This window comes from Pinus tabuliformis, chromosome 8 (genome assembly GCF_031772625.1).
Source record: "Pinus tabuliformis cultivar Carrire ecotype Pingquan chromosome 8, CPIR1, whole genome shotgun sequence".
NCBI classification, from domain to species: Eukaryota; Viridiplantae; Streptophyta; class Pinopsida; order Pinales; family Pinaceae; genus Pinus; species Pinus tabuliformis.
The window spans coordinates 1,280,260,854-1,280,287,345 of NC_142294.1; the positions used below are offsets into that span (position 1 = coordinate 1,280,260,854).

The 26,492-nt window shown below is 34.2% G+C and overlaps 1 pseudogene; it reads right to left on the reverse strand.

Moving 5' to 3' along the window:
- Positions 1 to 22,232: 22,232 nt before the first annotated feature.
- On the reverse strand, positions 22,233 to 23,272 carry LOC149240088 (photosystem II 22 kDa protein, chloroplastic-like; annotated as a pseudogene).
- Positions 23,273 to 26,492: the final 3,220 nt, after the last annotated feature.

Sequence of the window (26,492 nt, forward strand, 5' to 3'; positions counted from 1 at the left end):
ATTTCTTCCTCAGCCTAATTTTCTATATTAGTGGCATTTCTCTTCTCTACCAATAGGCTTACAGTCAAACCTATCTAATCTCATTCTAACTAACTGACTCTATGTCATTTTGGCTTACATTTATATAAAAGGTTCTGTTTAACCAATTCTGGTTCAAATCGTTAATCTACTAAACTAAATCTTGAATATCCTCTAAGTCCGCTTTTAACTCCAATTAATCCCTAAGACTCCTCTCTAGTTCCACGAATCATGACACCACTTTCTAGTGTAAGACTTACAATTGATTTCCAACTCTGTCATCATCACTCATCATCACTCATGTTCTCCTATATTTGAGAAAATTTACAAATATCTAATTAATTCCTATTCTAATCACTCAAAACATTAATAATTACATACATAGGAATCCAACTTCCTTGAAAACACAAGACCCCTTAAGTTTGTAAGGACTCTGGACACCACATATCTCCACGATGGTATGATATTGTCCACTTTGGGCCTAAGCCCTCATGGATTTGTTTTTGGGATTTACGCGAAAAGGCCTCATGCAAATGGAGATATTTGTCCATCCATATATACCTATGATCCTCCCCACTTCTAGTCAATGGGGGACTTTGGTCGTATACCCAAAAATCCTCCCCTCGAACAAAGGACCATCAAGCCTCCCCTCAAATGATTATCCATCCATCCACTCTCCACCAACTAGGATTCTCCGCTCCAATGCGTTGGAAGCACACGCCTTACATGGAAGCACCACCTGCCTCGAGAGCTTGCTCTCCCAGGTCAACTCCTTCTTCACCATGTTGGGACCAGGACACGTCCATGAAGAATCCGGAGCACACTGCCTGTCTAACCGAGCTCATCCATGGATCCCATCATGATATTATCATGGCCCACCACCTTCTTTCGGCATTCCGAGGATTCATCCACTTGGCTAACTTCGGGGCATGGCTCTGATACCACTTGTAAGGACTGTGGACACCACATATCTCCACAATGGTACGATATTGTCCACTTTGGGCCTAAGCCCTCATGGATTTGTTTTTTGGGCTTTACCCCAAAAGGCTTTACCCCTAGAAGTTTTTGTTATCGGTATTTATGAGAATGTTTGCATTTTTACACATGTGACTCTTATTGCATCCAAGTGTAGAGTTGGTGGTGGAACCATACTAGGTTGTTGTTAATACTTGTGCCAAGGAGCTAGCTTACTCATGATTGCTTCTAATGTGACCATTATCCAATAGTAGAACTACTGTTACTAAGTTTGTGTATGAGATCGGCATATGTTAATGTTGAGATAGCTATTGAATCTAAACTTGATCATCATTAAATGTAATGAATGAACATAGTATTCCTCTAACATTATGTGATACCTCTGTTATAAATTGGTATGAGACATTAGTGCATGCAGAATAATTCTGGAATAATGCTTCTAATTGCATAGTCTATGGTCGGATTATCTATTGCATATGTATTCAATGAGGCTAGTTTAGCCATTTTGCTTGTTGCATAAGAGTTATATCACTAACACTTTTGACCATATATGTAGAACTATGATCCTGATGCATGGCCAGGCTAATTGTAATAGACTTAATATAATGTGTCCATTCATGCTTTTGGGGATCAACCAATCAATTTTATGGGTTGAATGCCATGATTAATTCTTTTCCACAATTTGTAAATTGTGCTTAATGATGGATCTAATGTATAGGTTGTATAATGAATCTAAAGGTCCCATACTAGATCCGGTAAAGCATATAAGGAGTATGCAGTACTATGGATTCCTTACTTGATGTTGTTCAATTGTTATGAAAGTGACTATGGTTGCACTTTCATGTAATGATAGATAAAAATATTACCCGTGACGATGTTTAAGTCTTAACTATACATGAAGCAAACTTATAAGAATGAGAGCCTAGTAGCTAATTCTCAGAGTAAGCTTAGGAGGTATGTTACAAATGGTCTCAGAGCATAGGTTCAAACGCTGCAGCCTATGGAACAATCCACCTCCACACTGAAAGCCATGTCATGTAAATGGTAAATTGATTCTCACAACTAATGGAAATTCTATGCTAATATTGTTTAACATAAATGGATTTTGAATTAACAATAGTTATATTTTAATGAGGAATGAGAGCTCCTAAATTTCTTAGGATATACAAGCATATAACTAATTGCAGCCCTTCACGCAATGAGGGGAGGGAATGGTTCTGAGTGGAATCACTGTCGAGTGCTAGACTTAGTGCTTCCATCAACACGATATAAAAAAGACTATCTAAAACTATTTCGAACCATAGAATTGGACAAGGTCAATAAAATGGAAGACATGGTATTTTTTTAGAGTGACCTGTGCATGGGCAAGACGAGACGTTTCTTACATGTGGCTCATAATCTATCAAATTGATCCACTTGTCAGACCTCTTAGTTAATCCCATCATCTTGCAGCAACGAATGCATGTGATAATTGAATTGATATATTTATATTGATGTCAGGCTTAGGTTTTGATGCTAAACGTGGTTAAATGAAGAGACGCGTATAAAGGAAAATAAATTTAATTTGTAGTTGTTTAACTGATTATCAATGTAAAGAAACAAAATGTGGGATAAATCGCATTTAAGAGATTACGTATTTTTGGCAAATTTGGTTTTAATTTTGGCAATTGTGCTAAAAATTTTCGTTTAATTTCTATTAGGGAAGTTCTGGTTTTTTTACCTTCCCAATTAGGAATTGATATTTGATAAAGAGTAATATAAAACGATAACTACAAGTTGCCGTATTTATTAACTAGTACAGTTTTAACCTCAATTGGTTTACTATCGAATGAGGTGAAGCGTTAAAATTATAATTGATCTAAACGAAAAGCGAGTTCTACATATTCAAACATTGAGGGAGGAAGAACACCTTTATTAGTTCAAAAGGAAACAACCAAAATTGTTGTTTAGTTATACTTATGGCGCCTCTATTTAATTACAAGTTGGTTAAATTGAGTGGGGCGAATAGGTATCAACTATTGCCTATTCAATCTGGTATGATGGTTATGATCAACAACTCTCTTACTATGCTTGAATTTTTTCTACTAGGTACACTTCCTTGAACAAATTGCTTGTTACTGTAAATTATTTGGCTGAGACTTGTGCTAATGAGATGGGTGTTTTCGAAAGACTCGTATATAAATATAGAATTGATGATGTGCTATGTTGTTGATCATTGTATATTTCTATGAGGATTTGTTCATGATTTGTTGAGTTAGAATGATATTGTTGCCTTGATTCGAGAGTGATGATGATTTGAGACATGGATGAGTCTGACATGTAATGTGATTATAAGTATTGTTGATGTTTCACTTATTGCTACTATCATATAGACCCTTCAGCAAATAGACTTTGATTATAGGTTGATGATGAGGGTGATGCTCAGGGGGAGCATATCTGGTATATGGTTACCAGGAGTTTCTCTGGTATGTTGCATGCATAGAACAATGCTAAAGTGGAGAATTAACATGTTTATTAATGTTAATAAGTTACTTTTATTGTGTCCCCTCATAGATAAGGAGCTTAAAATTTTTATTATATACTGTGAAAGTTTTCAAAACTTAAGTTGTGGTTGAACGCCCTTATGAGGACACAATAACTTTATATCATGATTGAAAAGTCATGCTTGCAAAGATGCATAGAAGATAAGGATAATTAAACAATTGATAATCATGGTAAAACATGGCCATCCTATTAATGCAATATTAAATCTTGATAACAAGTAATGCATCTATAAGAATAATATGAGTACTTGATCTGCATAAGTACATGTATGAATTGCATGAATGACTCATTGTGGGGCTACAATGAGTTGCATGGATATTATTTCCTATGCGAAGGAATCACAATTCTCACAAACTAGATTATAAGGAAACAAAGAAGAAATTTACCATGTATGTGGAAGAATATGTGGTGCATTTTACTCTGGTTAGATATCATAGAGGTTAAATATTAAACTATGTTTATCTTAAAAATCATTAAATGAAATTTGAAGTGAGTATCCATATATATGAGAAAAGTAGAGTTTAATCCTCACACTTATGTTAAATATTCAAATTTTTGGATAACTAATTTTCAAGGCAGAAGAGAATATCCCTGGAAAACTATATTGGAATCAAACAAAATTGATTAATTCAATAAGTCATAGTGATTGGTGGATTTAATGATATGGCCATAATATAATTTTGGATATATTTAAAATTATATTCGGAGATTGCATGATTTCTATACAAGGTCAAAGTTTAATAAAATACAAGCTCATTGAGGTAAATTAGTAATAAGTCATCACATTATTCTACCCATATCAAAAATCAAATTATGTTTTGTATGTTTCCTAATTAAGGAAATAACCTAATGAAATTAGGTTATGCTTAAAAGATCCTAAGAAGGGATGAGAGATGTGAAAGACAAGTCTTGTATGTAATATGAGACTGAGTACCTTAAAGTTGTCATTTGAATTTAATTTGAATGTGTTGATCAGTGCACATGCAAGTAATTATGTAATTTACTTTGGATAAGGTTTGCTAATAGATGAATCATTTTAATAAGAAAATGTTCCAATTACACATTAAGTGTGGAAACAAAACCATATCAAAATATTATGCATAGTTAATTAAACATGAATAGGTTGGAACCTATCGAATTCTGGTTGAGTAAAGCAATATCATAACTTAGATATGCAAGAGGCATAAAGTACATATCAATATAAGATAAACTAGGAATGAGATGGTGAAGCATTTGCATAAAATCTACTATATACATGATAAAAAGGACATCATACATTAATAATGATAGGATAAGAAGGTTAGTGGAGTGACACGAAAAGTACATTTAGTGTACATACTTAATGGAGATATAGAGGCAAGTCTTGGTGCTTCTTGGTTGATGGTATAAAGATAGTGTTAAGCTTAAAATCATTTTCTCAACAGTTCACTCAAATACTAATGGGTGAAACTTAAGGTGTAGAAAAATTTGCAACTTAAGTTGTACCATAATGTGCATGTCTATGAAGATATAAACGGGGTTCTGGGGGTAACCACTCACAAACATAAACCTTTCAAATCAGCAAAATGAATTGAGATCTGACAGATGTACTTCTTGTGAGAAGTAATAAGACTAAAACGAAATATGTGCTTCTACTCTATATAAAAAAAGTACATATAGTGGGGCTTGTTTGTTTAGACCAATTTTGAGTGGCCTACTTTTATACACTAGATCCTGAGCATGATGGTTGGAATTAATAAGAAAAAGCTTGATACACCAAAAAGGTTTTGAATAATAACCACCCATGATGATTGATTCCAATCTAAGCTGCATATACCGATGCAGCCTAAGCTGCACATACCCACAATATGAAAATACGATTGCATGTCACACTATGTGTGTCCTAGGAATTTCAAATATTCCTTACTTAGTAAAACCTTCACTTAATCAAGGTTAAGGCTCCTTAATTAAACTCTATCTAGAAATACAACATCTGATGAAAACCCACTTTATCAAAGTCTAAGTCTTTAAGCGGAAAAATATTCGCTTCTCTCTTAACCCTTATAAATCAACCTTTCAACTAATTTTATCACCCACGCATGTCAACCATACCATGGTCTTCAGACTTTGGTTAAAACCCAAACTTAATGCATAAAACATTAATTCTGCCTATTTCTATTATAATTCCCGTATACTATAAATAACTCATAAAACACACTTAAACCTTTACCCTTTCACCTTTCTTCGAATCTTTCCACATATATCGATGCTCTCTTTAGCGCATTTAATCCATGCCATCGATCTCATTCCTCGATCTGACAGTTATTGCATCACCTGATCATGAACTAACTCAGACAATATCCATCGTTGATTCACTCCATCCAATCCAATGGCTGTTGCATCAGCTGATCGCCAACAAGCTTGGCTGATCTTTGTCGTTGATCAATCTCACTTGATCCAATGGTTATCGCACAATCTCATGCAGAATTAAGCATGATCGATATAAGAATGAAGGCACGTGAGAAAATTGATTTTCTCTTTCCTCCTTGTGCCACGTGTTAGCCAGTAAGGTTAATCATGTAGAATTCTGAAATAACATTTACTACCTTTAGGTCGTGTGAGAAACTGCTTACCCTTTGTGAGACTGCTTCATCCTTTTCTAGCATGTGGGTTTAATATCCACCATTCGTCTTCTTAGCTTTACTTTGTGCGACTTAATCTTGAGAATCCATCTCCCTCACTCTCATTATTTGATCTGAATCATCCAACGATTAGGTTTCACTGCTACGTTCTTCCTTTTCTTACTGTGTAACAGCTCATTTGGCTTTATACATGTGTACTTGCTGCCGCTTGATGATCTTCATTGGTTCTAAACTCGATCTTTGCTCACACCTTTACGCTTCCTTCACCTTCACTATAACATTAAATGCTTCCTCTTGTACTGTCTATGTGTAAAGTCGTAATACTCCTCTCTGTACCTCTTCTCTGGTTTTGTACACTTGCAACCTATGTTACACAGAATTACTCAAGTTCACACACAACTTATAATTCAAATACACATCACACAAACTCAGAATCCAGTTATCTGTATTAAATAAAAAACATTTACATAGGAATTTCTTCCTCAGCCTAATCTTCTATATTAGTGGCATTTCTCTTCTCTACCAATAGGCTTACAGTCAAACCTATCTAATCTCATTCTAACTAACTGACTCTATGTCATTTTGGCTTACATTTATATAAAAGGTTATGTTTAACCAATTCTGGTTCAAATCGTTAATCTACTGAACTAAATCTTGAATGTCCTCTAAGTCCGCTTTTAACTCCAATTAATCCCTAAGACTCCTCTCTAGTTCCACAAATCATGACACCACTTTCTAGTGTAAGACTTACAATTGATTTCCAACTCTGTCATCATCACTCATCATCACTCATGTTCTCCTATATTTGAGAAAATTTACAAATATCTAATTAATTCCTATTCTAATCACTCAAAACATTAATAATTACATACATAAGAATCCAACTTCCTTGAAAACACAAGACCCCTTAAGTTTGTAAGGACTCTGGACACCACATATCTCCAAAATGGTATGATATTGTCCACTTTGGGCCTAAGCCCTCATGGATTTGTTTTTGGGATTTACGTGAAAAGGCCTCATACAAATGGAGATATTTGTCCATCCTTATATACCTATAATCCTCCCCACTTCTAGTCAATGTGGGACTTTGGTCGTATACCCAAAAATCCTCCCCTTGAACAAAGGACCATCAAGCCTCCCCTCAAATGATCATCGATCTGTCCACTCTCTACCAACCAGGATTCTCCGCTCCAATGCATTGGAAGCACACGCCTTACATGGAAGCACCACCTGCCTCGAGAGCTTGCTCTCCCAGGTCAACTCCTTCTTCACCAAGTTGGGACCAGGACACGTCCATGAAGAATCCGGAGCACACCGCCTGTCTAACCGAGCTCATCCATGGATCCCATCATGATATTATCATGGGCCACCACCTTGTTTCTGCATTCTGAGGATTCATCCACTTGGCTAACTTCGGGGCATGGCTTTGATACCACTTGTAAGGACTGTGGACACCACATATCTCCACAATGGTACGATATTGTCCACTTTGGGCCTAAGCCCTCATGGATTTGTTTTTGGGCTTTACCCCAAAAGGCCTCATACCAATGGAGATATTTGTCCATCCTTATATACCCATGATCCTCCCCATTTCCAGTCAATGTGGGACTTTGGTCGTATACCCAACAAAGTTAACTAGAACATAATGAAATTGCTAAGCTGTATGCTCCTGCATCAGACTCCCAAGGTTAAAGTAATTGCGATCGCATGATCATGTGCTTCTAACCTTTGTCTTCTTGGATCCCATACTTTGTTCTGTAATTTGTCTTTGGTTGTGCTGTTGTTTTTTAATGTTCTCTAGGTTTCCACACTTTATGTTGCTTTGCTCCACTAGCTATGCTTTCACAGTCTGTTGTTGTCTTTTTCTTTCCACTACTCCTTGGCCTTCTTACTGTTGTTTTCTTCTGAGGCACCTTCATCATCAATATTATTAATTTTTCAATATCTATGTCCAATTTATCTTTTGAATGATAATTACTTTTCCATTCTATCCACTCCTCTTCAAACTATTGTTCGTTGTCTTCTCTTTGAAGTTGTTGGATTCTTACGGCTGCCCTTTCATCCTTACCCTCTTGTTGTTGTCCAAACAACCTCTGTTCAATATTTGTAAATTTACTTTCAAAAAGTAGATAGTTCTCCAATTTCCTTTGTACTTGATTCCCCTCAAATACATCACTATGTTGTTCATCAATTCTAGCATATTTTCCTTCTTCCTTCATTATTATCTCTTTCTACATCAATTCTTGATTCTCTAGCATTCTTTCCAACAACATAATATATTTGTTCCATGGATTAAATACTTCCACATAATCTTTCTCTTCCATCTTTACTTGGCTACTCATCTGTGCTAAATTTTCTCCATCATCTACAACAAAACCTGCACTCACAAAACAATTATTAAAATAAAAATCATAAGGCTTCAATTCCTTTTCCTTCTCTGGAAACATATTAATATGTTGTTATGATTTTTTCTCTTTTATTAGCACATCAGTATGCTGATTTAAATTCTAAAAAGAATTCACGAGACTCTCAGCTAGTCTCTCCTCCACACCATCTGCTTGAATGATGTCTTCTTGCTCTTGTTCACTGTAGTGAACTTCTTCATTCTAATTCAGCTCTAATTTTACAACCTGAACACTTACTCTTTGGTTTTCTAGCCTTTTCTCCAAAATACTTAAGTCATGCCATACATTTGCCATCTCACTTGGGATTTCTCCTAGAAGATTTTTACAATCCTCACTATATTTTTCTTTGTCACAAGTATAATTTCTTGGTGACACTACTTCTTCATTCTCGATCGGAATAAAATTATGATCCTCCATATTTGTGATAGTTTTAGATGTATGTCCATCACTCTTCCTTTGGCCATTTAAGAAAATCAATTTCTCTTTGTCCTTACCAATAAAAAATTCCTTATCATAAGATATCACTTTCTCATCTCTACTAAAGATATTTCCTTCACTAAGCAAGGAATTTATGAACTCCTTCTGCTATAATAACTCAACTTGATGTTCATTTGAAAGACAGTCCTCATCATACTTTTCTTTGCAACTTTCAGCTTCACTCAAGATAGTTCCATAGGATGGTTTGTCCTCCGCAATACTTGCATTCACATACAACTTGTGAGTTTTAAAACCACAAGGCCTCATGATCTCACTTGATGATTCAGTCACCAAGTCCTCCTTTTGTTCCAAGCCTTCTACATGACCCAAAAATATTTCGATGGTCTTCTCTTCAATCTTCTCAAATCCTTCACTTGGTTGCTTGATATCCTTCCCTACTTCTTGCTACTTTTGGCAGTCATCATGAGTCAAACTTCCTCTACATTCAGTCCTTGTAATATGCTGAAAAGCAAAACTTGTTCCCAACAGTGTATGGGAATTTACATGAGACTTATCTATCTCATCTTCTTTCAAAACATAATTTAGATTCTGCATGTCTTCTTCCTATCTTACAACAATATCAGCAAATTGTCCTTTTTCACATGTTTCACCTGCAAACATACACAAATTATTAGATTTAAAATCATGTAACCTTCTGGTCTCACATGAAGTTTCAGTCTTCAAGTCTTCTTGATGTCTTGAATTATCACAATAATTCATAAGATCTTCCACAGATATCCATTCTTCACCTTCACCCAAAACTTCACCTTGTTCTACTTCACAAATGGATATTTCCATTTCTAACTCAACTTCTCTGAGTTATTCCACCAACCACTTTACTTACCTATGTTGTAGCCTTCATTGTAACTCAGACCACCTCACTGGCTTTTTGCTCAAGACCCAACCTTGTCTTTGGTCTTCCTTTAGTATAATCCTTAGTACATTGAGTTGCTCTGTTAACTCTGGAATCTCCTTGTCACGCTCCTCTTGACTCATTCTCTTGTCATTTTCCTTGGCATCCTCCTTCTTCACTTTTCATCTGTAGTGGTATTCCTCAGAACCTCTGTTATCTCGGTTATGACGATCAATATTCATCTTCTTCTCTATATTCATGAGCTCCTCACTCACTTGCTATGAGCTGCATTAAAGCCTCTATAATAGCAAGTCCTCCCTGTTGCCACTACCTCACCAAGCTTTCCTCTATATTTGGTCTTTTGTTAAGCACTTAGTTCTCTATCTCTGGAACCTTTTTGCACACTTCTCTCTGCTCCTTCTAGGCATCAACTCATCTACAGCTTTTAAGAACACAAATGCCCTCTTGTATTTCAATCTCAATGAAATACTAGGTTCTGACCACCTCTTCTTTCATTCAGAAATTCTTACCAACTTTCTTCATTCTTTATCAATTCTACTCACATTCTCTGTGGAATTTATTTTATGATCCCTCTGTGAGCTGCAACAAAACCTCTGCAGTAACAAGTCTCCTTCTTGCTACAAATGCCTCACTAAGCTTCTCTCCATTAAGCTCAATCTTCTGGCATCTCTCTGGTTCTTTCCTCTGGAACCATATGAGAACTCCATGCTCTATGTTGTTGCAATATTCTCACCTTCAAGACCTCTGCATGATCTTTTCCTACCATTCACCTGCACTTTGAATGGATTGTTTTCTATCTCCTTTGCATTTGCAATTTTGCTACACTTTATCTCTATGTGCCTTCTATTTGTCCAATTTAAAAACTGATCTCCTCTTGCCTGCATACATACCTTTAAAACATAATTGTGTTCTATGTTTTCTTGAAGAATTCTTACACAAAGAATTTCCTTATTCTACTTTGATACCAAATTATGCGAGCCTAAGCTGCATATACCCCAATTATGCAACCTAAGCCGCATATACCCACAATATGCCAATATGATTGCATGTCACACTATATGTGTCCCAGGAATTTCAAAGATTCCTTACTTAGTAAAACCTTCACTTAATCAAGGTTAAGGCTCCTTAATTAAACTCTATGTGGAAATACAACATCTGATGAAAACCCACTTTATCAAAGTCTAAGTCTTTAAGCGAAAATATATCCGGTTCTCTCTTAACCCTTATAACTCAACCTTTTGGTTAATTTTATTACCCACGCATGTCAATCATACCATGGTCTTCAGACTTTGGTTAAAACCCAAACTTAACCCATAAAACATTAATTCCGCCTATTTCTATTATAATTCCCGTATCATATAAATATCTCATAAAACACAACTAAACCTTTACCGTTCTGCCTTTCTTTAAATCTTTGCACATATATCGATGCTCTCTTTAGCGTGTTTAATCCCTGTCGTCGATCTCATTCCTCAATCTGAAGATTATCGTGTCACTTGATCATCAACTAACCTAGACAATCTCCACTGTTGATCTCCTCCATCTAATCCAACGGTTGTTGCGTCACTCGATTGCCAGAAAGCTCAGTTGATCTTCACCATTGATCAATCTCACTTGATCCAATGGCTATTGCACAATCATGCGCAAAATTAAGAACAACCGATATCAGAATGAAGGCATGCAAGAAAAGTTATTTTCTCTTTCCTCCATGTGCTACATGTCAGCCACTAAAGTTAACCGCGTAGAATTATAAAAGACCATTTACTACCTTTAGGTCGCATGAGAAATTGCTTACCCTTTGTGAGAACGCTTCATCCTTTTCTAGCACGTGGTATTAATCTCCACCATTTGTCTTCTTAAATTTATTTTGCATGACTTAATCTTGAGCATCTATCTCCCTCGCTTTCATTCATTGATTTGATTGATCCAACGATTGTGCTTTGCTGCTACGTTCTTCTGTTTCTTACTGTGTAATAGCTCATTCGGCTTTCTGCCTGTGTATTTTCTCCCTCTTGATGATATTCATTGGTTCTTAACTTGATCTCCACTCGCTCCTTTATGCTTCCTTCACTTGCACTCTAACATTAAAGGCTTCCTCCTATACTATCCATGTGTAAATCCGTAACACTCCTCTCTGCACCTCTTCTCTCGTTTTGTACACCTGCAACCTGTGTTATGCAGAATTACTCAAGTTTACAAATAATGTATAATTCAAATACACATCACAGAAACTCAGAATTCAGTTATCTGTATTAAATAACAAAAATTTACACAAGAATTTCTTCCTCGGGCTGATCTTCTATATCAGTGGCTTTTCTCTTCTCTGCCCGTTGGCTTACAGTCAAACCTATCTAATCTCACTATAACTAACTAACTCTATGTCTTTTTGGCTTACATTTATACAAAAGGTTCTGTTTAACCAACTTTGCTTTAGATCCTTAATCTGCTGAACTAAATCCTAAATATCCTCTAAGTCTACTTTTAACTCCAGCTAATCCCTAAGAATCCTCTCTAGTTCCATGAATCATGAGACCACATTCTAGTCTAAGACTTACAATTGATTTCCAACTCTCTCATCATCACTCATGTTCTCCTGTATTCGAGAGAATTTACAAATATCTAATTAATTCCTAGTCTAATCACTCAAAACATTAATAATTACGTACATAGGAATCCAACTTCCTTGAAAACACAAAACCCCTTAAGTTAACTAGAACATAATGAAATTGTTGGTTTGTACGCTTCTGCATCAATGATCTAAAGAAATCATGCTAATAGTAAAGTAACGAATGCATCAAGTAAGATAAGGGGAAGGATAACAAGCTATGCAGCATATCACTTCATCATATTGGTGGCTAAATGATACTGGTAATCGAAATTGTGTATCACTAATTCCTAGCAAGCAATATTGGGAGGTTTCGTGAGATATTGCATTGATAATGTGCCTGGGTTGGATAAGACAACCTAAGAATTGTTACATAAACCATGCGCAAATGCATATTAATAAAACTGATAACTAATCTCTTTGTTTTAAGGGTGATTTAATGTTACGAGGGGTTAACATGTAAATACCCTAGGGTCACACCCTCGCATAAAAATTTAAAGGGTGTGAAGTTGCGAATATTGTAGCTTTCATTTATGACTCATATATGGGAGGTGTATGCATGTGCATATTGTTTATTCAATAATCGCTAACAAGGTGTTGGAAGAAGTGCAAATGGAGCAATAGTAAATCATATAGCATGAGTTGTTTAAGTATGGAATATTCATTAAGTACTAACCAAATTTGTTCTTGGTTAAAGACAAACTAAGATGGTTATTAGACTTCAAAAATATATGATAGACTGAGTATCATGGCTAATATTCTGCTTTATAATTAAGAGGAAGGTATATTCCATTATTGTTGAAAACCTTGTACGGGTGACAGATTTAATCCCAAAACTAAAAGTTATGGGTATGATAAAATTGTAGTAATCATGAGCACTTTTATGATACCATTTTGTTGATATTGTGTTGCAACCACATGAAATAGGAAAATGATTTTCTAAATAAAAGCACTTGAAAACTATGACATTAAACTTTTCACGGGTTGCAGAAATGGAACGGGTCCATGAAATTCCTTATTCCGCTAGCAATAAATTGAGCACAGTTTGTTCCACTTACCTAAAGGTAATATAAATAAATAAAGGAATTTTGGCATTGTACTAACATGGTTAGAAACATGTGGATGAAGAATATGTCATGCAGGTGATGCTATGGACATTGGTATGATGTAACAATAGTACAGATGGTATTATATACAACGATATATATGATACCAGTATGAATACATGTATTGCATAATAATAATAGATGACATGTATATTTGTGTGTGTGTAATACACACTTTGTGTAGGTATGCATGAAGACACTAGGTGGTTGTCTGGCATGGAAACCAACCTAGAGGTTGCACAGAAGAAGAAAACTAAGAAGTGATTCAAGGACAAGTAACAAAGGTTTATTCGTAGTTTGGCATACATGTGATTATGATTCTAGTGAGTACATATGGTTATTATGGTTATGTGTGAGCTAACCTATTATTATATTTTGTACATATTGGTTTGGAAAATGTACTAGTGACTTGTTGTATGCAGAGAAACTGCAGGAAGAAAGTGTTCAACAAGAACATAATTCTTGGAAGAATTCAGGAGAAGAACATACATTTATTCAACTAAAATAAATGATGGGAAATATAATTCATAGCTACTCAAATAGTAATATTGTATATCAAATTATGATATTAACCATGGTAAACATAGTTAAGTTTCCACCTCTAAAAATTATCACAAAATTGATTGAAACCAATGTTACAGGTAGCAATGGGAGGAGATGTGTTGGGAGAACTCCTTGGTAACCGATATATTCTATCGGAAGATCGACATCATATGACTGGGCCCAAAGAGCCTGTGAATTCAGAGACAAGTACCTGTGAACAAGGATGTGGTAATACATTGAGGATGGTGTAAATTTAACGGGGGTAGTATGTAACACCCCTCCCTTGGGTGTCAAACTATTGTGAACTGAAGCTAACGAAATATAGGCTTGATGTGTAATATGAAAAGTAAATACCTTATGAAATAAATTAATAAATTAATCACCTGAAAAAGTGAAACACCGAGTGATGAGATTATTGCGAAATCCCATTGAGGAATGGGATTGGATAATTCTTTGATGATAAAGCTTCTAGATGTAATTCTAGATAAGCTGGATGGATTAGAGATAAATATCCATCGAGAAAAACACAAAATTTGTGCGGGAGAGAAAGGAAAGATTTTATGAGGAAAAGCCTCATGGGAGAGAAAGGCAAGATTTTCTGAGATAAGCTTAGCAAAATGGATAAAAAGACCCATAAAGTGGGACGCAGGTAATGGAAACGATATCATGAATGAGGGTATTAAATACCCATTTCATAGATCACTTGGAGGTAGTTGATCCATGGCAAGGACCTCGACTCATGGGGAATCAGTGGTGATTCATGGTTCGGTGGTGGTGCTCCATTTTCCAAGTGGTTTTCTTCTTCTGATCTAGTTGGGTTCGCTTGCATGGGGTGTACTGTATGCTGATTTCTTACCCTCTATGTTTACTACTTCCTGTTGAAATTGTTAAATCATTCACCTCAAAAGTATAGAAGTTTGTGTTATCGGTATTGATGAGAATGATTGCATTTTTACACATGTGACTCGTATTGCATCCAGGTGTAGAGTTGGTGGTGCAATCATAGTTGGCAGTTATTAATACTTGTGCCAAGGAGCTAGCTTAATGATGATCAACTTTGCATGTGACCATTATGAAATAGTAGAACTACTAGTACTAACTTTGTGTATGAGATAGTCATATGTTAATGTTGAGATAGTTATTGAATCTAAACTTGATCATCATTAAATGTAATGAAGGAACGCATTATGCCTCTAACATTATGTGATACCTCTGGTTTAAATTGGTATGAGACATTGGTGCTTGTAGAAAAGTTCTGGAATAATGCTTCTAATTGCATAGTCTATGGTGAGATTATATATTACGTACATATTCAATGAGGCTAGTTTATCCATTCTTCATGTTGCATAAGACTTATATTGGTAACACTTTTCACTATTTTTCTAGAACTATGATCCTAATGCATGGTGAGGCTAACTACAATAGACTTAAGATAATTTGTCCATTCATGCTTGTTGGGAATAAGCCGATGAATTTTATGGGTTGCATGCCATGATTAGTTCTTTTCCACAATTTGTAAATTGTGCTTAATGATGGATATGATGTATAAGTCGTATAATGAATCTAAAGATCACATCCTAGATCCAGTAAAGGATACAAGGAGTATGTAATACTACGGATTCCTTACTTGATGATGTTCAATTGTTATGAAAGTGAGTATGGTTGCATGAATAATAACGGTTCATGTAGTGATAAATAAAAATATTACCTATGACGATGGTTAAATCTTTACTGTAAACAAAGAAAACTTATAAGGATGAGAACCTAGTAGCTAATTCTCAATGTAAGCTCAAGAGGTATGTTACATACACAGAGGCTCGGTTATGTCACTGTTAAATGTAATGACATTTGGAACTTTGCTATTTGCCATTACAACAACCTAGTTATATAGATGGGAAGCGACCATATGAATAAGGTAAGTAAAGAAATATTATTTTCATATAGATGGGAAGCGACCATATGAATAAGGTAAGTAAAGAAATCTTATTGTCGACAACCATCCATGGATTTTTCGTAATTATTATGTATTGTCTATCATTTAGAAAATATGTCGTCTTCAATTGGTTGCTAAATGGGGGTCGGTCAAAAAACTAAACCCAAAGACAAAGTTTCTTGCATGGACATTAGTGTGCTTATGGTGGAAGTATATTTTCGATTATAATTTTCTCTACCAGATTTGAGTTCCAAAATAACCCATCCGTTCAAAATAACATGCGAGAAAGAAATAGTTAATAGATTTTTGTTAGTGCCCAAATCACCATGGGCCGAATAAGTTTGAGACTTTCTGTTGGTTGGAACGTGGACCCATTTAGGATTCCCGCCGGCCTAATCTGTTCTATTTAGGTGGAAAAATCTAATCTAAATCAGCTTTTGTGTTCGACTGTAATGCATTAAAATCTCGTGAGTCTCTCACATGAAGGTTACTGACTGCAAAGTTGTCGCACGGGCGATTCAACCTCGTGAGAATTTCACCTATTTACACTCAATTCAATTCAAAGCCGTTTAGGCAATTTTCCTTTTCATAGTTACCAGGAGTGTTTTTCAACATTTTTTTTAAATCTATTCGAAATGTGACTTAAAAAAAATGTGAACGAAGTGTCTCCAATGATTCGGAACATTTATGGGAACTTAAGCGTCTTTGGAGAGCTTTAATTCGAAGGAAATCCGTAGTTTGAGAACAACCGTACATTATCAGAAGATTTAAATTGAAATCATAGGTCGTTGTATCTACTTAGAATATTATACTATAACATATTTAAACGCTAGCTAAGCTAGTAGAGAAATGTCATATATATATATATATATATATATATATTACATGTCGTCTATAATGATAACTATTCCTTGATAAATGATGTAAACGATAGGAACGGGTGCTTATTTTTCGAGGGCTTGTGTTTATTTTTTTCTAAAAGATAGTAAGGCGATAGTAAGACGAGGGATGATTTTTGTTTATCTATAAGTATTTATTTTTCATTTAAATAATTTAGTTATATAAATTAAATGGTTGATAAACTTGTTCTTATAATTCTTTTGGTATCATAAATATAGATAAATGACCTCCATTTTATAATAATTAGGCATTTATTTAATGCATGTCAAATATAGATGAATATACATATTTTCATAGTATTTATGAATATATTTCTTGCATGTGAATTATGAATAAAGGAGCATGGTTTTATAATTGTATGCTAAGAATATAGAATATAGACATGGACTTTAACAATGTTCTTTTATATTACGTTTTTGAAATAAAAACAAAAACAACAATATTAGCCATATTTAATAGTACTAACCTACGTTGTTGCATTTGAAAAGATAAGAATAGTTTTGGATTAAAGGGAACAAGTGTAGTATTACCCACAATTTGTATTCGGGAACAAGTAGATTGTTTTGCGTGGTTCTATATTTAAAAGAGCAAGTAGAATATTACCCATGGTTTTGTAACAAGAAGAATAAATGGAAGCAATACTATTGTTGTTCAAATATACTACCATAAGGCATTAAAAGTATGGTTTTTCATATTATAGTTAATATATTGTAAGTGTTAAATAGTTATGGTTATGCATGTAAAAGAAAAATATTGGTTATGGAGATAACTCTAACTTTTATTTATGCATGTATAAGAAAATGTGTTCCTAAAAGAGGTATAATGTGTAGAAGATTATAAAAGGATAACCAATAGAAACTAAGTATTGGAGATAAGGAGATTTTGATTCTCTTGTGTTATATTTAATGAGAAGGTCAAAATAGTTTTGGTTTTGAAAATCTTGATATTAGAGTTATTGACGATAGTGGTTGCAAGAAAGAATCATGGCTTTTCCAAAGAATGGAGCGATAGGTTTTGAACTAAACTCTTTGCAGTGATTGAAATATGGATTATAGTTAATAATATTGTAGGAGGCGAGGTAATCATGCATAATAATTGTTAAATGTAGAGTGAACTATGTATAACCCAATACAACTAGTAACATATAGGTGGAAACAACCATGCCATGAAGATAATGGGATCAAAAAAAATGTTGGGGTTATTATGCATAATAATTGTTAAATGTAGAGTGAAAGATGTATAACATAAAACAACCAGTAACATACAAGTGGAAACAACCACGCCACGAAGATAATGGGATCCAAAAAAATTTGGGGTAATTATGCATAATAATTGTTAAATGTAGAGTGAGAGATGTATAACACAATACAACCAGTAACATATTGGTGGAAACAACAAGGTCATGAAGATAATGGGATCGAATAAATGTTGGGAAATGTGTTTGAGAAACATGTCAAAATGTCTTTGAGAATCATGACAACATGTTTAATGTAATGACCTCTAGTTAACTATGCTTGAATTAGACATTATGTTTTTTTTGTAAAATTTCTAGAACAAACAAGGGATAGTTTCCCTTGTTTCCTTTCAGTGAGGGGCAAACTCCCTCACAAAGCATTTAAAGATTTGTTGGTTTTTCCCTTTGGGGTTTCCAAGTTATATTGGTGTTCATTATATTCTTTTCTACTTGGCTATATTGATGATATTGTTAGCTTGCATAACATTAGAACATCATACATTATGTTTCAATAAACTCTCATAATATTAATGGCACAAAATTGCAACAAAAACCATTATGTTAACAAGGAGCCACTGCCGTGGTGGTAGTCCCTATCGGGGTCTGCCGGGAACTTAGAGGACGTGCCAACCTTGCAGAAACCATATTTAACTTTGCCTTTGGATGAATGCCTATATAATCTGGTTAAAAGAGAAGAGATTCAAATACTAGTATTTGCTTCCAATTACTAACTCTACTAGCATCACGGAGGATAAGAGGGGTTGCCTTCCATCAAAGATCACATAATCATGGAAACTCATAGAGGGCTTACATTGCTTAATTACTCAGAGATATGACAAAGATACAAATACAAAATTGACGTTATGAGAATATTCGCGGAAACCAAATAATCATGGAAACTCATAGAGGGCTTACATTGTTTAATTACTCAGAGATATGGAAAAGATACAAATACAAAATTGACATTATGAGAATATGCGTGGAAACCAAGTAATCATTGACACTGATAGAGAGCTTACGTTGTTTAATCACTCAGAGATATGGCAAAGATACAAATACAAAATTGACATTGTGAGAATATGTTGCATTGTGAGAATATGTTGCAGAAACCTTGAAGGATAATGGGATAGACCCCTGCATGCATGAAATGCATTAATCTCAATTACTTGTTTATATCTATTAATTTTATATAAATCTACATCTAAATTTATTTATTTAAATAAAATAATAATAATATATTAATTTAAATAAAATAATAAATGTATACCCATATAAATAATAATTGAAATAAATAGGGTAAAATAGTATTATAGTAAAAAAAGTTAGAGAACATTTTGAGTAACACGTCCCGCATGCGTGCCCACTCTACTTGGAGTTCGCGTGCCCACTCTACTTGGAGTTCATATCATGCAACGTGGAGTCCGTAGCATGCTACGATACTCCCTCTAGGAAGTGCACGAGCAACTTTTTTGTTTCAAGTGGCACCTAACGAAATTTGGTAAATATGATGAACTTATTTGTTTATAAATTTGCGGCCCTGTACGCTCAGTTTTTCTCCCATAATTTTCATTCAGGTTTGCTTCGCTGGTAAAATCTTCTAAGGCATTGTTGTATTGAAAGGCGGTTTCCTCTATACAACGCAGGTACTCTGGAAAAGCTTCTCAGGCATTGTTGTATTGAAAGGAGATAACTCCAATCCCACGTTTGATATAGATATAGCTATAATGTAGACTGAGATTTTTTGTATTGAAAGGAGATAACTCCAATCCCATGTTTGATATAGATATAGCTATAATGTAGACTGAGATTTTTGGTTCTTTTGAATTCTCTTGTGGATTTTTTGGCTTTTATTTGATTAAGGGTTTTCTTCATAATTTCAATTCTCCCCTTTTGTAGGGGACGACACCCACTTGCTCATGGCTACAAAACACCCACTTGCTCACCTAACTAGTGAGAGGATTTTCGTTGGATTTTCATTACCATACTTGGATTTGAAGGTAATTTTTTTTTTTTTTTTTGCCTACGATTTGTATTTGGAATAAGGTAAAATTTCTTTTTATTAGAGTTTTCATTTCTGAATACTAAAGTGACATTGCAGAATGAATGGTTGCTCTTGTCAAAGGCATTAAAAAATTTCTTGATCATTGTAGTTTTTGCATTATCTAGCAATGCATAGAGAGAGCCTCAGACATTGTTGTCTTTCCATGGCACAAGCTGCTAAAAAAATATAATAAATGTATTTGTAAGAACATGGGAAAACTTTTTCACATGTCACCACGAGTCAGCAACCATTAGAATTTGCAGTAAGATATAAACATACTAAGAGTTCTTAGTATGTAAAATAGCACAATGGCTTCACTATGGGTAGGAAAGCAACAACTACACTCATGAAGGTTGCAGCAATTCATTACAGTAAGGGAAAGAGGGAATACCTCTTTACAAGGAGAGGAGTGAAGGAAATAAGTACTTTGTTACAGAGAAGGAATATTGTGATAAAGACCTCAAATGATCTTTGTGTCTCACTCCCTAACAACTAACTCCCTCATACCTATAAATCCAATTGACTTGCCTCAACTTTTCATTGGTATGTATTTGTCTGTCTCAATTTTTCGCTTTTCTATGTTTTTTCATTATCTTTTGCTTGCATTATCTTGCTTGTATGTGCTTGTTGTCTTAGTTTGCATGTATTTATTCATAATTATCTAAATTTTGCATGTATTTATTCATAATTATCTAAATATACTAATACTATGGGGAAAACGATAGTTACAAATATTAAGGGAAAGCCAGCTGAAAATTGTGAAAACCTAAAAGAGTAAATTAACTATTTTATTTCAATTTTGTTTGAATTATTAACTTTAGTTATTAATTTTTTTTTTAATGTAGTTTGACAGAATCAAAAAGTTTTATGCACTAGTAAGGACAAGTGAAACATGAAATTACAACATATCTATTGCCTTCAATTTTGTTTGAATTATTAACTTTAGTTATTAATTTTTTTTTTAATGTAATTTGACAAAATCAAAAAGTTTTATGCAATCGTAAGGACAAGTCAAACATGAAATTTCAACATATCTATTGCCGAGAAGCAAAGCAAATTGATTATGATGAACTTAAATATCAATTTATTAAATATCGATTTATTATGTGTAGGTTATTACTCTGTCTTTTTTTATTGTTAAAAACCGTTAATTAAAATAAAATAAAAATATAAGTCCCATAATATTTTAAATAAAATGAAAATATACCTACTAGACATAAGGTTAAAAAACAATACCTAATAAATAGATTGTAATGACACAACCCTACCCTAACCTAACCTGGACTACAATGACAATTTCAAATTTGGTTTTGCTTAATAAACACCATTTAAACTTAAACCTCAGGTTGTGAAAGAATTGTATTATATACAAAAATATGTAATGCAGTACGCCATAATTTAAAATTAACGAACCATGTGCATTTTAAAAAATGCATATAATCAAATCGATGATTTCCTAATGGTTTGGAATGTAATGGTATTCGTAGAAAACCTACAGTGAATGTTTACGACGCAACTATCCAATGAGCTGAAACTGAAGGCGAAACACATCGCGGCAAAAACATCATCCACGGCTGAAACAGGATGAAGTTCAAATGAAAATCATTTTTTAAGGATAGCTGACGGAGAGAAAAGCAAAAACAGTTAGAAAAAAGAAAGAAAAACAATTTGTAACGGTTAGAAATCAAGAAAAGAAATTTTTAATCATACTTAATAGGATAAAACCAAGAAAAGTTAGAAAAAGAAGGAAAAGCAATTTATAAAAATAGTTGAGAAGTTAGAAAAAGAAAGAAAAACAATTTATAAAAATAGTTGACGGATAGAGAAGCAATAAAAGCGATTTGTATCTCCACTTTGACACGATTGTGGAACCATTGTTTTGTGTTGTGTTGGAAGGGCTCCACACATCCGAGATTGAGTCCGCGTTGGTCCCGAGAGGGAGGAGGAGGGTGGCCTTCAGGGGAAACGGAATTGGACCTCTGCTCTGCTCTCGAACCACCTCTGCTGGGAAAATGGAATTGGACCTCTGCTCAGCTTGCGAACCACCTCTGGATGAAATTGACCAATCCAGAGGTCCTGTGCTCCGCTCGCTTCTGTCTCGTGCATACAATTTTTTTTAATTTTTGTATGCTTCTAATTTCTTTGAATCAATGAATTATATCTACCAACGAGAAGGAAAATACATGAATTATGCCCGACTTACCAGATTCTTCTCCACTGTCTTTGAATCATTCAATTATTGTACAAATGCATTATATGTAAAGACTACAAGGAAAATATAAATGCATTATATGTACAGACTACAAGGAAAATATATGCCTAATTTACTTATCAATTTCTGTTTCAGAATGTATGAACTGTGCTAACTTACCATTTTTTCTTTTGTGAAACAGTTTGATAGGGTCTTATTTCTTCTCTGCGACAACGTCATTTCTTCTTCGGAGCAGTCGCTCTTTGGTGTAGGGTTATTTCTTCCATTCTTTGGTTCTTTGGTACAAGGTTGTTCCACTCTTTACTTTGGTGCACTGCTTTCTTTCATTCTTTGGTACAAAGTCATTAGGTTCTTTACTTTCTTTCACTCCTACTGAACTGTCAAACCATAACAGCTCGTTGGCCTTGGTGAAACTGATCCCTCTGGAGGTCCCGAAGATGTCATCCTCCACCTTAGGCTTCTCCTCACACACCGCCACCCGACCTGCCCTCCCCTTCTTGGGCGAGGCGACTGCCTTTTCTTTGCGCCGGAACAACGCCACCATCTTTGCAGTGCGAGTCTTGAGCCCCTAGCATTGCCGCTCCGTAGCTCTCCTAACGGTGCCCATGATAACTCAGCGGCATTTGGCAGCCGAATCTTGAGGCCCCCCGCAACGGGCAATGCGGGCCGCTGGCTGAACCCTGCTATTCCTCCTACATAACTGGCCGTAACACCTCTACATGGGAGAACCGACTGCGCCATCGTCGTGTTAACTAAAGACACAGATCAGTGTAGCGAACCATATTGAACTGTCAAACCATAATGTAAAGCAGTGGAATGGATAGGTTCTTTGCTTCGCTACACTCCTATCAAACTGTAAATCAAAGCAGTAGATTAGAAGCAAATGGGTGGTGAAGCAGGTATGTTAGAGACCAGTGGTGAAGTTGATTAGAGACAAGTGTTGTGCCAGGCTCCATGGCGTGTCAAAGAGCTATCATGCACATGGCAGAAGGCTAACATGCAAGAGTTTTTCTCTGTTGTGGGGCACGATTTAACATGAAATTTGTGTAATACACATGACATCAAAGTTTGGTTAAAGTTTCTATCTATTAATACATAGACATTAAACTTTAACAAAAGTTAAGTGCCTCCCTTTACTTTTGTTTTCCTTTCAGACTTTGCATAAAAATTCTTTGGATCTCTAACATTGCCTCGGGACAGGTGAGGTCTCCAATAAGAGGTCAAATGCTAAACTTTGGTTAAATTTTTTGTGAAGCCAAATTGCCAGCGGAAACTTTCGTTAAATTTTGGTAAGAAGGAAAAATGTTGGGCAAAAGAATCGATTAATGGGAAGAGGTCAAATGCTAAACTTTGGTTAAATTTTTTGTGAAGCCAAATTGCCAGTGGAAACTTTCGTTAAATTTTGGTAAGAAGAAAAAATGTTGCGCAAAAGAATCGATTAATGGGTAGTGAATGACCAAAAACTTAGGACAAACTAACTTATGTTCAGCTCGGAATGTCTTGAAACCTGCGAAGCCGGCAATAAGACCCTCAACTTTGTTGCCCAATCAGAAATTAGATAATAACATTTATATTATTTTTTAATATGAAAACTTTGGTTAAAATCGTGATGCACATCAATATTCTTGGTCAAACACAGGATTAATACCTGGTCAACGCCGAATCGATCGCTATTAGTCCCAGGCAGGGACTAATAAATTGCAATAATGGTTATTACTTTATCAAATTTGTTATTCCTTTTCTAAGATTAATTCACTTAATATTCATGATTATAACATTTTATTATCGCTTAAAGAGCATGAAATAAATCATTTAGAAATAATACATATTAGTAATAATTATAATAATTTCTAATCCTTTGTATTTACTTATAATTATAACATTTTATTATCACTTAGGATTATAACATTTTATTATCACTTAGGATCATTTGGAAATATTAATTATGATTTCAACATTTTATTATCACTTGGGATCATTTGGAAATAATACGGGCTAGTAACGGATCCTATGTATTTTAGACAAAATATATAGAAAATTATTACGCTTATTTAATTAATTAAAATAACATAATATTTAATAAATATAATACAAAATAATTAAATTAACTATTAATTTATTTCATAAGGTTTAATATTTAACATCGAAACAACACCAAACACACTATAATAACATTTTCCACCTAAATTATAAAACCCCAACTATCTTTACAATGAACTAGCTTGACCCACCTTAAATGAGGCAGCTATCGTATAAAAACAAGTACCACGCAGGACACATCGATCTAATTGTATGAAGGCAGGCATAGTAGAAATAAAATTGAGAGAGGTGGAGGAGCAAAATTGCAAATAACTCGAGTATTTGGAATCATTTGTGCAATACGAACAAAATGATAAAGATATATATATTTGATAAAGGGATTGAAAGTTGAAGGATGAAGGTAATCGAGGAATAGATTTGAATTTTGTGAATAAATGAAATTTAATAATTTTATTTTAATATTACGGAAAATAATAAAATTATTAATTAAAATAATTTTTAAAAAATATGTATATAATAATTTTAATTTTAGAATGTCAAAATTAGAGCTTGGAAAGTTTCTCTATGTTTTTTTGAGCATAGGAATAAAATCTTGAATGAAACTAAATAATTAGTTTCTTTATGTCCTATAGACCAAAGTTTGGTCTCAGTGGACATTAACCACCATCATCATCATCATCAATTTTAATTTTAAATTATGATTAGTACAATTATATTAATAAATGTGATTGATATATTAATAGGCGTATGTAAAAAATATGCACAATTATATCAATAAATATTATTATTAGGTGATTAATTTAAAATTATTAAATTTATTAATATTAAAATTTTAAATATTAATATTAATTGTGTAGAATATTTTTTTCCGGTTTAAAATTTTGACTTAACCAAACTAAATAAAGTAAAAATAAAATTAAAATTAAATAAAATTGTGAATTAAAATAATATTAAAGTAAAATATTCAATTTACCATCAATAATTTTTGCACTTAAAAATTTGAATATAATATTTTTGTTTTTTAAATAATATAATATTTTTAATATAATATATTTTATTTTTTAATAAAATTATTCATTTTTTAAATAATTAAAAATAACCTTATGTGAAAACATTTTTAATTAGTCAACATGAAATAAAATTAATAAAAAATAGTATTAAAATGGTATTAACCTATTGTATTATCGAGGAATACAACCTTTTTAAAAGTGGAAATTAAACCAACTTAGATCCATCTTAAACCTATTAAGTGTAAAGAGAAATCAAATCCCTTTTCACTCTAAAAATAATTAGTATATCAAGATATTTGATTGCTCTCAGAGATTGAATCCTCTCAATATTTAATAAATCAAAAATTAAAATGAATCAAAATAATATTATTAAATTTTATTGTTTTTTTTTTTCTCGGTAAAAGCTAATTCTATTAAAAACGTAAAAATATGTACATAGAGGTTACAATTCGAGAGGAGGCCTCAGCCAATCCTCAGCTGTAAAAGCATGGATTTTGCAATAGATCCCTTCAGTCAAAAATACATAGAGGTCCTGCAGACAGGATGTAGCATGCTTATGGATTTCTAGACCTACATTGACAACCCGAAGCAAAAATTCTCCGATATTGACAAAATTAAAAGACAGAGTGAACCAGACATCAACTTTTGACTTCCTATCTAGAGCTGTAAGAGCAAAAGGACAAAAAATAAGAGCAGGATGGCCACCCGGCCAGAAATTACTGAGCAGAACCAGCATGATTCGGGGACGGTGGCGCTTCCTCCCTTTCCGGACTGGGGGATGGTACCCAGGTGACATAGCCTTCCTCATCCAGGACCGGCTCACCGTTGGGATGGGTGACCAGGTGCAGGAATCCAGAGTGTGTGCGAGAGGGACCACAAGGCGGAGCATTAACCTGAGCTGGAGTTGGGTTCGGACTCTGATGCTGAGCGCCTTCCTGAACTGGATTCATATGC